The 14,466-nt window shown below is 44.5% G+C and overlaps 1 protein-coding gene across 7 annotated transcripts in view; it reads right to left on the bottom strand.

The window, feature by feature from the left end:
• The window catches only part of LOC140394858 (double-stranded RNA-specific editase 1-like), a 424,458-nt gene that overhangs the window by 78,957 nt on the left and 331,035 nt on the right, over positions 1–14,466 (bottom strand). The window lies entirely within an intron of this gene.

Genomic DNA, 14,466 nt, shown 5'->3' with positions numbered 1-14,466 from the left:
CGAGGACCCACGTTCAAATCGAGTCCTGGTTGATGAGCAAAAAATCCTCTGTCTGATGATTTGAAGGTCGAATGCAAAATAAATTTGGACAGTCTGAATCCAGTTCCTTATTGGAGTGATCTGACAGCACAAACGGAACCTAGTTTAGTACTAATTGGCCATCTATTTACTGAGATGGTAGAATGGCTGGTGTCAAAAATGGAAAGTTGTGCAATAGGGGATGCTCTTTTAAGATAGTAGCTGTGGAACATTGCTGGGGCCAGGGCAGACTGTGCTTTTGCTGTGCATCTGATTGTGCTTTATCATAATTGGGAATGTCTGATGCCATTATTAATGAGTACCTGAAGTGAAAAGAGCTCTATTCCTTAGAGGTAACATGAGGATTAAAACTTAGAAAAGCATGAAGCATATTTTTCAGGACACTAAATTTCCAGTTCATCTTTTCCAATGACAAGAGGTGGATTTGAATTTTAACATACAGTTAACATTTTGGTTTTACCTTTCGTGTACTTAAAAGAGCTGAATGTTATCCCTGTTTGTGTTACTCTTCTCCAATATTACCCTGGAACAGAAAGATATGCCTCGGCTTTTCTCCACTACCAACAGTATCCTCAAAAACCCTCTCCTCTGCTCCCTCCACCCTCACCTCAAACAAGCACGAGAAGCTCACTTACACGGAGACCATCTTTTCAGCCATCTTGGTCACATCCCCCTTCCCTTCCCAGATTAAGTTTCCCAAGACATACCCCTGCTTTAGCTCTAAACACATACCTATTTTTAGCTAATCTTTTATTTCCCCTTATGCGTTCTCCAAGCTCACCTTGTCCATGATAGCCACCTTCTGCTATTCCTCTCCAAACTGTCCTTGCAAATCACCACCCTATCTTTAACCTTCATATCCATTCCAAAGTCCTGGAAATATATTGTCGCTTCCCAAATCTATACCCATCTTTCATACAACTACATTTTTGAACCTCTGAAACCAGGTTTTGCCCAGTCACAGCACTGAAACAGCTGCAATCATAGTGTCACAATTCCACTCTTACCGATTCAATTGTTTGCAATGACTTGCCTTCTAGTCCCGACACCTATAAAGTTTCCAAAGGTCTTTCCTAGATCTCCTTATCCAAACGCTTCTCTTTGGCGTTATTATCTGAAGACATGAAGTCTAGCTGAACATATATGCTAGTAACACCCAGAATTAACTCTCTACATGCTCTCTTGACCATCTATGTTGGGAAGATCAAATCCATTGCCTTAAACCCTGCTAATGATTCCATTCCTTGTCATCAATGCCATCCATCCCTTTATTTGGCTTCTGTCTCAGGATGTGCACACCTCATTTCTCTGTTTGACCCTTTTCCCCCACATTTGATTTCCCCACTTGCGTGCTTCCTCACGGGTGATCGCTTTCTCGGAACTTCTTGCACAACAGACACTCAGTTACACGGAATCGAACCCTTATAACATAAATGCAATAATATTTGCAGACATCATGTGATCTTCAGGAATGCCTCGAACCAGAGTTGGCCACTCTAGTGTGTGTGTGTGCATGTTGGATTGCAGTGTGACAGCCTTGTGAATGTTCTTGTAACTTGATTTAAGAGATGCTAAGTTGTAGGTAGTAGAATGACCATCGATCTACCCAGGCTTCTTCCTTGCAAAAGGGATAAAGTGAGTACAGTCAGTTGGACAAAGTTCTCAAAAGCTGAACTCAAAAATTAATAATGGAAAGAGATGCAGCATAATCTCCAGTTAAAGAGCAGAAGATAACTGTATAGTCCCCTGTAGCCACCTAAAGTGGCCAACTCCCGATTTAAAATGGCGAACGGCAAAGGCTGATGGGAAAGTCAGCCAACGAGACAAAAACCAGCAGCTGCAGGTTTGCTGTGTATTTACCTCTGCAAAAATCAAACATCGATACCAGCGACATCAGCATAACAAAGTAACAGCTATCTGCATACTGATGAGCAAACCCCGGGAACAATAAGTAACATTTTTGACACACAAAGCAAAGCCAGACTCCTCGGCGCCAGCAGGAGCCAACACAAAGGAGGTGAACGAGCACCTCAAGATTGCCCATCGATCAGGGAACGGCTCCAGTATTGGAGAAAATCGAACCAAGCGATTGGGACAAAGTTCAATCACTTGGGATCAGGCACAGGGTCCACCCCGAAAGGCGGGAAGCCCCTGGGGACTATAAGAGTTGAGCCCCAAGTTCAAATCGCTCTCTTCACCGCTCTCTTCTTCCTGCCCGGGTCACCCAGCAAAAGGAACCAACATTGACCGTGACCGGTGCAGTGACTCCAGTGATCATCGAAATCGTAAGTCTTAATTCAACGCTCGCTTCGAGATAGGCGCTCCTAGCTACCAATCCGTACCAACTTCGAATCCCGCAGACTCAGAACCTGAACGAAAGGCCATTTGTTCCCCTGACCTGGTGGGCCAGTTCAAAGTTAAGTATAGGCCTGTTAGTTATAGAAGTAGCTTAGACGTAGAATTTGTGCATGAGTAGCGATTACTGTGTATAATAAATGTGCTTTGATTTAAATCTTACTAATCGGTGTACTGGGTTATTGATCATTACTCGGACTTGAACCTCGTGGCGGTATCATAAAGATACCTGGCGACTCGAGAGCAAAGGTAATAAAACAGAGCAATTGAACCAAGGAGAAAATCAGCAACACCCCAGATTTCCAAAGTACCTCAATACTAATGCAAGGATGTGCTACAATCTTCAATTGTCACATCATTTTCAAATACCACAACATGAACAGTGAGCAATTATGAAGGCTAGCTCCACAAATGCAATTACTAATTGTTGTTTGGAAAACAGTACATTTGTGCTAATATACTACTATTGGTGGTGTGGCAGATGTACACTAATTGCTCCAACTGCTAAAAGCAATATATTAAAACTGTTGCAATAAAAATGCAAACTACTCCATAGATTTGCTCATCTCAGACTCCTAATTACTCCTAACTAACTGAAGGGGAGCCAGGCACACATTTCATGGTAAATTAAATAAATATTTAATAACCCAGAATTAATTAGGCAATTAAGCAGCTGCTATTCACATCAATTTTTAAAATTTTTTTTACACTGAACAAAATTCTTGATTAAAGGAATTAGGTGATCTGTGTCGCTTTAGTGTGCATTCCTCCCATCACTATGTTCACCAATATTGCAGCTGGGACTAGGTTTCAAGACCAAGACTCTATAATTTTGAAGTTTTGTTTGTGCTCGAGGTCTCACGAGCACCAGGCTGTTCTATTTTAAATCAACTTCACTGTTTTTCAGTATTAATTGCAAGATGGGAAATGGCTTTGCTAGTGTGGCTTTTCACAAAATACAGAGCTTTCACTTCACCATGCTGCCAATATTATTCAAAGAGATCAGAAATCAAAGAGTCCTGAATATAGGTCTTACTGGGGTTGGAAACAGAGTGGATGGGTGCTGAAAATAGTGCTGTTTGACAGCATGCTATTCTTCCAATGCCATTCCCGCCAATGACAAGTTTCATCTGGACGGGTGAAGTTGGTGTGATATAATTTTTTAAAAAAAATTTAGAGTACCCAATTATTTTTTTTTCCAATTAAGGGGCAATTTAGCGTGGCGAATCCACCTACCCTGCACATCTTTGTGTTGTGGGGGTGAAACCCACGCAGACACGGGGAGAATGTGCAAACTCCACATGGACAGTGACCCAGGACCGGGATTCGAACCCGGGTCCTCAGCTCCATAGGCAGCAATGCTAACTATTGTGCCACGTGCCGCCCAGTGATATCATTTTAAGGGAATATTGAAATAAGCCAGGATGTAGAGCAGCAAGTGACCAGCAGCTAATAGGGTGTACTATGTGTGTTAGAATTGCAGCTATGCTATCCTTATGAGTAATAATTGCCAAATCTATAAAGTAGACTTGCCGTCTAAGCCATCCTGTACTGTATCTTTAAACAAGCCAAACCTATGTATAGTTTTCCAGCCCTGGGATGTGATTGGTGAGTTTGTGTTAAAGGAGACATAGATACGCAACATGGTGGCAGCAATGTGAATTTGAAGAACATAGGATGAGCAACAGACACGACTTGGCACAATATGGAGGCTGTATGTGCCTCAAAATTCTGGGAGGCAGAGTCCCTTAACTAATAGAAGGTGCTTTGCAGAATAGAATACCTGGTTTGTGGAATAGCTAGGTCGATGGTCAATAGCAGCTGCAAGTCAGTTCAGAGCTGTGCTGTGCAGTTGGTTTTGAATCAGGCAAGAAAAGTTGCACGGTAATTGTGACGTCCTCGGGTGCCATTCCCGCGTAAAAGACAAAAATGCGTAAAATGGGAAAAAGCCTGAGGTACAGCCACAAAAACCAGAAAGAGGAAAAAGAAACAAAACACAACAGTTACACTGGTGAACCTCTTCAGAGTGTATAGAGGTTACAACTCCCTACACATCAGGAAGGTGGCCAGCAGATTTCCAGGATTTGGAATTCGAAGGCCACAGATATCCTATCCAAATTTAGGTTTTCCAAACAAAGGATGGGACTATGCCATTTAGAATTACCCAACCCAGTCCCTGATCAACAAACGGTAACAATAAAGTTAACCATTGGAAATTAGGGGTTACGGAATCAACACTTTGGTCCTGGGTGAGGAGGATCAGGAGGACCCTGGAACATGCTGGAGGATCAGTTTCATGCAAAAATGAACTTCACAATTCACCGTTTGGAGCTGATGTCCGACAGACAGCAGCCATCAAGATCAGTTGAACAGTTCGTCAGCAGGTGCCATGATAAGGGCAAGGATTGCGATTTCTCAGAAGTGGGAGCTGCCTGAATGGATAATGGGGTTGGTTATAGCTTCAACGCCGACTAAAGCTTTCAAAAAGACCTTTTGGAGAAAAAGGTCCTGATATTGTTTTAAAAATATATTTTTATCGAATTTTACTTCTGTACACGATACAATAGGTGAGTGAGACAGATGTACAATTTACATGTTCCCCTTTCATTGGCTCCTCCCCCACTCCTTCCCTTTTTGCTGTTCAGGCTCCATCTTAGGGCCCTTTCTTCCATCGTAGATGCTGTAGGCCCTCTTTCGTTTTGTATTTGTTGCTGTTGCCCCATTGCTTTGTGGGGGGCCATCTGGCCCCTTCCTCAGACTTTTCCCATGTCCCCTCCTGATGGTTCCCTTGGTTCCTTTCCTGCTGCCGCCCCCCCCCCCCCCCAACCTTTGTTCCTATCTGCTCTGTGTGGTCCTGTCTGCCCTTAATGTCCACCCCCACCCCGCCCATTTACCCGCTATTGGCCTCGAACAGGTCTTGGAACAGGCTGATGAACAGCCCTCACGCTTTGTGGAAACCCTCATCCGACCCTCGGATGGTGCATTTGATCTTCTCCAGGTGGAGAAATTCCAACAGGTCTGCCAACCAATCCGCAGCTAAGGGTGGTGCTGCTGATTGCCAGCCAAGCAGGATTCTCCAGCATGCGATTAAGGAAGCAAAAGCAAGGGCATCAGCCCTCTTCCCCATATGTATGATGTGGAGATGCCGGCGTTGGACTGGGGTGAGCACAGTACGAAGTCTGACAACACCAGGTTAAAGTCCAACAGGTTTGTTTCGATGTCACTAGCTTTCGGAGCGCTGCTCCTTCCTCAGGTGAATGAAGAGGTCTGTTCCAGAAACACATATATAGACAAATTCAAAGATGCCAAACAATGCTTGGAATGCGAGCATTAGCAGGTGATTAAATCTTTGCAGATCCAGAGATGGGGTAACCCCAGGTTAAAGAGGTGTGAATTGTACCAAGCCAGGACAGTTGGTAGGATTTCGCAGGCCAGATGGTGGGGGATGAATGTAATGCGACATGAATCCCAGGTCCCGGTTGAGGCCGCACTCATGTGTGCGGAACTTGGCTATAAGTTTCTGCTCGGCGATTCTGCGTTGTCGCGGGTCCTGAAGGCCGCCTTGGAGAACGCTTACCCGGAGATCAGAGGCTGAATGCCCTCGACTGCTGAAGTGTTCCCCGACTGGAAGGGAACATTCCTGCCTGGTGATTGTTGCGCGACTGGCTGGTCCAATACCCTGAAGACTGCCACACTCAGGCATGGCTTCACCCTCACCCCCACAACCTTGAACATCGCCTTGAAGAAGGCTATCCAGAACCTGTCAAGTCTGGGGTAGGCTCAGAACATGTGGGCATAGTTGGCTGGGCTTCCCTGGCATCATTCATGTGATGTTCTCTGTTGTCTTTGTCTGGATGTCTTGAATGCGTCGTGTTTAACAAAGAACATTAAGCTAAATAAATTAACAAAGCTGATTTATTAACACTACTTAAATTAGATTTGAACTTATTCCTAAGTATAAGGTTGTTAAAATAAACTATGCTATGACTCTTAACTACAGAACACTCAAATACACAACTACTCTATCTCACACATAAATACCTTCTCCTATATATATATCCCGTGATGATCAAGGGTCATCACGGGATATATATGTGACTGCACTTGATCACCATCTGGTGGTAAGAAGCATTTACATGAAATTGTTAACTCTTTATCTCCCACACAATATCCATATTGTTACAATTCACACTTGTCCTCCACCTCTGGGAAGAGGTTCATTCAGGTTCTGGTTAGTGGTGTTCTGTGTACCACTTTAAGCTGCATGAGGCTTAGCCTTGTGCAGGAGATGGTGGAGTTGGCCCTACTTAGTGCTTCGCTCCAGAGTCCCCACCCTACTTCTGTCCCTAGTTTGTCCTCCCATTTCTGTCATGCCCCGCCTAGTTGTGTTCATAGAATCATAGAATTTACAGTGCAGAAGGTGGCGATTCGGCTGGGAAAGAGCACCCTACCCAAGCCCACACCTCCTCGTAACCCAATAGCCCCACCCAACCTTTTTGGACACGAAGGGCAATTTAGCCAATCCACCTAACCTGCACATCCTTGGATTGTGGGAGGAAACCGGAGAACCCAGAGGAAACCCAGCAGACACGGGGAGAACGTGCAAACTCCGCACAGACAGTGACCCAAGCCAGGAATCGAACCTGGGACCGTGGAGCTGTGAAGTAACTGTGCTAACCACTGTGCTGCCATGCCCCCCTTCTTGCCCTTTCTAAAAGTCATGTGTAAATGTCCTCACAGTTCCCCTTCTCCATAATGTCAGTGGCCAGCAGTTCCTCCAGCATCATGTCTCTCAGGGCCCTAGGGTACCTCGGCGTCTTCTTGCGGAGAAAGCTTTTGATTTGTAAATGTCGGAGCTCCTGTCCGTTCATTAGCTCCAGTCGCTCCGTCAGCTCGTCCAGGGTTGCAAGTCTGCCTCCTATATAAAAGTCCCCTCGTCCTGTCTCCACTTCTTAAAAGTGGTGTCTAACATGGCTGGTGGGAATTTGTGGTTATCTCAGTTTAGCCGAAGTGTTGTCTCATCTGGTTCCAGGTTTTTAAACATAGTTTGATTGATTGATATTTATTGTCACATGTACCGAAGTACAGTGAAAATTATTTTTCTGCGGCCAAGGGAACGTACACAGTACGTACATAGTAGACAAAAGAATAATCGTCAGAGTTTATTGACAATGGTACATCAACAGATAGTGATTGGTTACAGCGCGAAACAAGGGCCAAACAAGAGCAGCATAGGGCGTTGTGAATAGTGTCCTTACAGGGAACAGATCAGTACAAGGGAGAATCATTAAGGAGTTTAGTAGCTGTGGGGAAGAAGCTGTTCCTACGTCTGGATGTGCAGGTCTTCAGACTCCTGTATCGTCTGCCTGATGGAAGGGTCTAGAAGAGGGCAAAGCCTGGGTGTGAGGCATCTCTGACAATGCTGTCTGCCTTCCTAAGGCAGTGGGAGGTGTATACAGAATCAATGGGAGGATGGCAAGCTTCTGTGATGCGTTGAGCTGAGTTCACCACACTCTGCAGTTTCTTGCAATCTTGGGTCAAGCAGTTGCCATACTAAGCTGTAATGCAGCAGGATAGGATGCTCTCTATGGCACATCTGTAGAAGTTTGTGAGTCGATGCAGACATTTCTTTAGTTTCCGTAGGAAGTAGAGACGTTGTTGGGCTTTCTTGACTGTTGCATCAGCATGAATGGGCCAGGATAGACTGTTGGTGATGGTGACCCCCAGGAACCTAAAGCTATCGACCATCTCTACTTCGGAGCCATTGATGTAGATGGGACGGGGGGGGGGGGGGGGGGGCTGGGGGTCGTGCTACGCTTCCTGAAGTCGATGATCAGCTCCTTGGTCTTTCCAACATTGAGAGAGGTTGGTTTTGGTACACCATGCAACCAAGTGATCTGTCTCCCTTCTGTAGTCTGATTCATCGTTGTTTGAGATACGACCCACCACAGTCGCATCATCTGCAAACTTATAGATTGAATTGGAGTTGAATCTTGCCACACAGTTGTGCGAGTATAGGACTGAGCACATATCCTTGCGTGGCCCCGGTGTTGAGGACTATTGTGGAGGAGGTGTTGTTACCTACTCTGACAAATTGCGGTCTGTTGGTGAGGGGCGGGGGGGGCGGGGGGGGGGGGGGGGGGGGGGGGGGGCGGGGGGCAGCAGCGCTGTCATGGCTAGGGCTCGGAGGGTTGTTCCACTACAGGCGGACTCCTCCATTTTATCCTTCTTTGCTCGGCTCCCTTCCCCATTCCCTCACTCTCTTGGCTGTGGCTGCCCTGTGGTAGTATTGCAAGCTCGGAAGGGCCAGGCTGCTCATGTTTCTTCTCCTCTGCATTGTAGTCTTAGGGATCCTTGGATTCTTCTCTCTCTTTCTTCCCCCCCACCCCCCAACCACACACACACAAATGCCATAATCATTTTATCTATTCCTTGGAAAAAGGCCTTGGGGGAATGAATATCGGTATGGATCTAAACAGGAAGAGGAATCTTGGCAGTACGCTCATCTTGATCGTCTGCACCCTCCCTGCCAGAAAGAGCAGGAGTGCAAAATGTCCTGATATTAACATTCTGCTAAAAGATGGTAGAAAATATGACGCCCTTGTGGCTGGACAACAATACCTGCAAGCATTTTGTGCAACTGCCAATATAGGCGCAGTAGCCAGGATGCAGAAAGTAAGCAAGCCTTGTGGGAAGTGAGGTTTACTGTGCATCCACCACAAAGCTGTTCTGTGTTCCAAGATCTTTGTAAGGTATGTGGGCTTATGTAGGGGCTGGTTTAGCACGCTGGGCTAAATCGCTGGCTTTTAAAGCAGACCAAGGCAGGCCAGCAGCACGGTTCAATTCCCGTACCAGCCTCCCCGAACAGGCGCTGGAATGTGGCGACTAGGGGCTTTTCACAGTAACTTCATTGAAGCCTACTTGTGACAATAAGCGATTTTCTTTTCATTTCATTACATCTGGAGGTACATGCAAGCCTAACAATAAGATTTTACTGAACAAAAAGTACATGCAGCATACGAGCCACAACCAGGAGTATTCCAGAAACCCACTTTAGCGCAAGCACAGACAAGAGGTTAGCCGCCAGAAGTTCCAGGGTGAGGATTCAGAGTGGAAAAATCTTCAATTGGAAAGAAAACAGGTCTTCTGCATTGTGAATGTGACACAATGTGTGGATGAAGTCAAACAGTTGGAGCCTTTTGCTACCATCAGCATCAGATGCCCAAAGAAAAGTGGTAAACACACTCTCAGAGCCAAGGTCGACACGGGAGCGAGCATGATGAACATCTTATCAGGCATAATCCTGAAAGATATGTATCTGGATCATTGGAAATCAATAGTACAACCTACGCAGTTGAACTACTGAGTACAATGGGTCACCCATTCATTGCATAGGTACGGTGACAGTGAAATGCAAGTTTGTATGGAAACTGCAATTATTTTACCTGGTGGATTTAGTGAAGGCATAATCGGAACCCCAGATTGGCCACACAGGTGCTCTCGACTTGTAGATGCTTTGTCATCATGTGCATTATCAGTGTTGGTTGTTTGCATGGTTTCACAATTTCACTTTCCAATTTCATCCTCGGATGTGTTTTAAATGAAATTAGAATGCTGGGCGTTATATAGTTATACAATTCCCTTAGCTGGCTTCTGTTTGTTCTTAACATTGCTCCATTTGGTGTTGTGGCCTCATAGAATCTAGGCTTACTGCATAAAGTAAAGTTGCCACAGTTCCAGATGACCATAGGTTGTTTTCCCCTTTGAGGGGAAGAACTGACTGGCGGTGGTTTAACCTGAGGGTCAGCATACCTCAGGCGAGGGGCAATGTTGAGACGGTGGAGCCTTCATGAATAACCTCAGTTGGTACGGGAATTAAACCCGAGCTGTTGGCTTCACTCTGCATCACTGCATACACTGGATACATCTGCAGGTACCCTGGGTAGGATGTATGTTTGGAATAATGTGGCTATTCAAAATCTGTGAATTTGCTTTGATAACACGAATTGGAATGTTTAATATTGGATGAAGATATAGTTAAGAGCGCAGGTATCATAAATTATTACATCATCTTCTGTGAACAGCTTCATGTTCAAACTAAAACGCTTAAGACCTATCCAAATAAGAAAGCCTGGATCACAAAGGACTTAAAAGCAATAATTACAGAAAAACGTTGAGTGCGATCAAGACAAGCTTGACAAACTAAAAATCAAGGGTGAAAGATGCATACAGAGATAGGCTGCATAACTGTGTTCGGACAAATAATTCCAGAGATGCATGGAAGTGTATGCATAAAATGTCAGGCTTCAAAAAGAGAAATGACCCTTTTTTTGTCCACAGATCATCCTTGTGATATTGCGAATGATTTTAATGGATTTTTTAGCTGGTTTGAAGATGATGAATTCAAGGAATAAACAGCAGGCTTTACTTCACGAACCAAAAGGATCTCATGTTACTATCAACAAATGGGAGGTAGATTTGCGATTCAAGCAAATGCATCCACAGAAAGCACGCAGCTCAGATCAAATCAACAGAAGAATCCTTAAGGAATGTGTTCATCATTTGGCATTTCCTTTCTCTCTGGTCTTTCAGATATTGTTCGGCATACATATTGTTCCATGCAGTTGGATATCAGCCATTATCGGCCCAGCTGCATTAGAAGCCATGGCCTCCTAAACCAAATGATTGCGACCAGTTGCTCTTGCATCATTAGTCACAGTTTAGCCACATTGCGTCAAAGCATCTTTTAGATGCTGTTGCCCCACATGTTGACCAGTTACAGTTTGCCTATCAAACTTATGTCAGTGGAGGAGGCTGTTCTGACTGTGGGCCATTTCATTCAACAGCACATGGATAGATTAGATAACTATGCTCACGCTATCTTTGATTACTTTTCTTCCGCTTTTAATACCATGTAAATATTCAAGCTTATTGAAAAATTGAAAACCTTGATCCTACTCATACTTCGGATCAGCGAATTCCCTCACAACAGGACCCAAAGGACGTTACTTTCCGGGATTTACTTGGAGTCTATGTTAACAAATTATCTCCTCAGCTGTGTATTGTCGCCATTGCATTTTATTCTCTATGCGAATGATTGCCGATCAAAGTAAAACGATATGACGATCCTGAAGTATGCCGATGATCCGGTACTTGTCCGGAATAATGAAGTAAAACTGTGGGGACTCAATGGAGAAGTTTGTAAAATGGTGCGACGATAATTCTCTTAAACTGAGCGAAAACAAGACCAATGAATCGGTTGGCTGGAGGGTTTTGCTACTTAAAGGACGGAGCTTCTAAAACCTGCCGTCCCTGCTTACAATGTGAAAGAATCACAGCAAAGTGTTAAGATTCCTATCCAGAAATACAGTGAAGGGTTTGACAGCAACACCATGGAAATGACACACACCATTAACTGACAGATTGCTGCTGCCCACCATAACAGTGCTGTGCCAGACTGGCATGAAATGTCCTTACTCTGCAATGCTACAATCATCAATCATTCCTTATTGAGCTTCAGATGTTTGGATACTTTTTGATAGTATTGGCCACCGGAAGAAAATGGTCAGGAGAACTACAACTAAAATATAATAATGTCCAACGTAGGTACATAATATCAAATCAACATTAATTTACCTTGGATTTATAGTCAACTAAATTCAAATTTAACCAAAACCCTTTAATCCATTACACACTGACGGTTGGTCTTCTGGTAACTACCCTCCCATGGTGGTTTGAAGTCGCTTTTGACCTGAGTGTGCATTAGCATTTGGTGTTGTTCACCACCAGCTAACTTAAACAACTTCCCTTGCATACACTATGCATCATCTATTCAACTGCCGTCAAATGTCGACGTGAATAATAAAACTAAAGGTTTAAAGACTTTTGAAGTCAGGGCTTTAATCTTTGAATATTATGGCAACGTTCTGGTTTGGCACATTTGAAATTAAACATGTCATGGGAGTGGATGGGTGCAGGTTCAATCCGACTTTATGAAATCCAGAGTTTTGTCTCTCAATGGAGGTGCAAATCAGATCCAAAACGGTGGAAGTTTATGTTGCTGGAGAATAAGTTTTCCTATGCTTTCCTGACCCAATGCCATTTCACATGTTCTTTAGGTAGGTTGGGAAGGTCTTGGGTACAAAATGCACACAAACTTCTCCCAAGGTCAGTACCCATATAATGAGGACCACAGGAAAATTGTAGCCCCTCCCACACACTATTTTTCTGTGCTGGTGTTGGTGTTGGAAGCCCTAGAAAAACAACACACACCACCTTGAGGAGCTCATGATAAGTGGAGGAAGGCTAAGGCTTTCTGAAATGCAAGTGTAATAAAGTTTCCACGCCTTCAAATGTCACCATTAGATGTTGTATTGAAATATAGTTGTGTTTTAATGCAGTGTCATCATGGGGCTCTGTCCTGCAAGGCAAGTTAACTGTCCTGCAAGGCAAGTACTTACATTGGAGGAAGTGTCATAATGTGTTCAAAAATGTAAAAAATATATTGGTAAAATCTCATGTCTGGCACTCAGATTTAAGTAAACTGAAAGCTCTGACTGTGAAAATAAATCCTGCTTTAGTAAGGTAAAAAAAATCTGAACACCCGCTCCCCTCCTTTGGTTGACAGGCAAATGATGTGGAGATGCCTGCGTTGGACGGGGGTGGACAGTAAGAAGTCTTACAACACCAGGCCAAAGTCCAACAGATTTGCCTAGAATCACCAGCCCTCGGAGCGTAGCCCCCCCATCTGAACACTCTTGATGAAGGAGCAACGCTCCGAAAGCTAGTGATTCCAAACAAGCCTGTTGGATTAGATTGGATTTGTTTATTGTCATGTGTACCGAGGTACAGAGAAAAATATTTTTCTGCAAGCAGCTCAACAGATCATTAAGTACATGGGAAGAAAAGGGAAGAAAAGAAAATACATAATAGGTCAACACAACATATACAATGTAACTACATAAGCACTGGCATCGGATGAAGCATACAGAGTGTAGTGTTAATGAGGTCAGTCCATAAGAGGGACAGTTAGGAGTCTGGTGACTGTGGGGAAGAAGCTGTTTTTGAGTCTGTTCGTGCGTGTTCTCAGACTTCTGTATCTCCTGCCCGATGGAAGAAGTTGGAAGAGTGAGTAAGCCGGGTGGGAGGGGTCTTTAATTATGCTGCATGCTTTCCCCAGGCAGCGGGAGGTGTAGATGGAGTCAATGGATGGGAGGCAGGTTCGTGTGATGGACTGGATGGTGCTCATGACTCTCTGAAGTTTCTTGCGGTCCTGGGCCGAGCAGTTGCCATACCAGGCTGTAATGCAGGCAGATAGGATGCTTTCTATGGTGCATCTGTAAAAGTTGGTAAGGGTTAATGTGGACTTGACGAATTTCCTTAGTTTCCTGAGGACGTATAGGTGCTGTTGTGCTTTCTTGGTGTTAGCATCGACATGGGCGGACCAGGACAGATTGTTGTAAGACTTCTTACTGCGACAGGCAAATTGGCATTGAGTGGCATGGCGAATGGGTGGGGCAGAAATTCAAGAGGCCGGACTGTGTTGGAGAATGGAGGGGAGCATTCTAACCAGCTCATCTCCACTCCTAGATTCCTCCTGCACTCCATTGTGACTCTAACTGCATTGCAAATCTGAACCTTGCATTACACGTCAAAAAACCCAGGCATGGGTTGGGTGCACTCTTTGGAAGCTACTGAAGGAGTGCAGGATGCATTTTCCTAAACCTGTACGAAAATCCAGGTCTCATCTCAGTTGTGCTGTTGGAAGAGACAGCAAGTGGAGCCGAAGATCGGAAAAATAATCAGCCTGCTTTCAAATACATCCTGGAAACCAGTTCAAAGTGGAAGCACCTAGTCAGCTTTCCTTCTAGTGACACAACTCAGGGAGACAGCAAAAATATTCCATGTTAATAAAATGCCAGTTAGCAGGCATCTTAAGATAAAAGACAGCCTGACATTTTGAATGTCAACCCTATTCTCTGTCTCAGATGCTGGCAAACCGCTGTGCATTTCTACCAAGTGTGCTTACGCACCAGAGAACCGAGGGGGACCAACATAATACACATTTTCCAA

This window comes from Scyliorhinus torazame, chromosome 2, assembly GCF_047496885.1.
Source record: "Scyliorhinus torazame isolate Kashiwa2021f chromosome 2, sScyTor2.1, whole genome shotgun sequence".
Lineage (NCBI taxonomy): Eukaryota > Metazoa > Chordata > Chondrichthyes > Carcharhiniformes > Scyliorhinidae > Scyliorhinus > Scyliorhinus torazame.
Note: the sequence above shows the minus strand (reverse complement) of the source record. Positions and strands in the feature narration are given on the sequence as shown.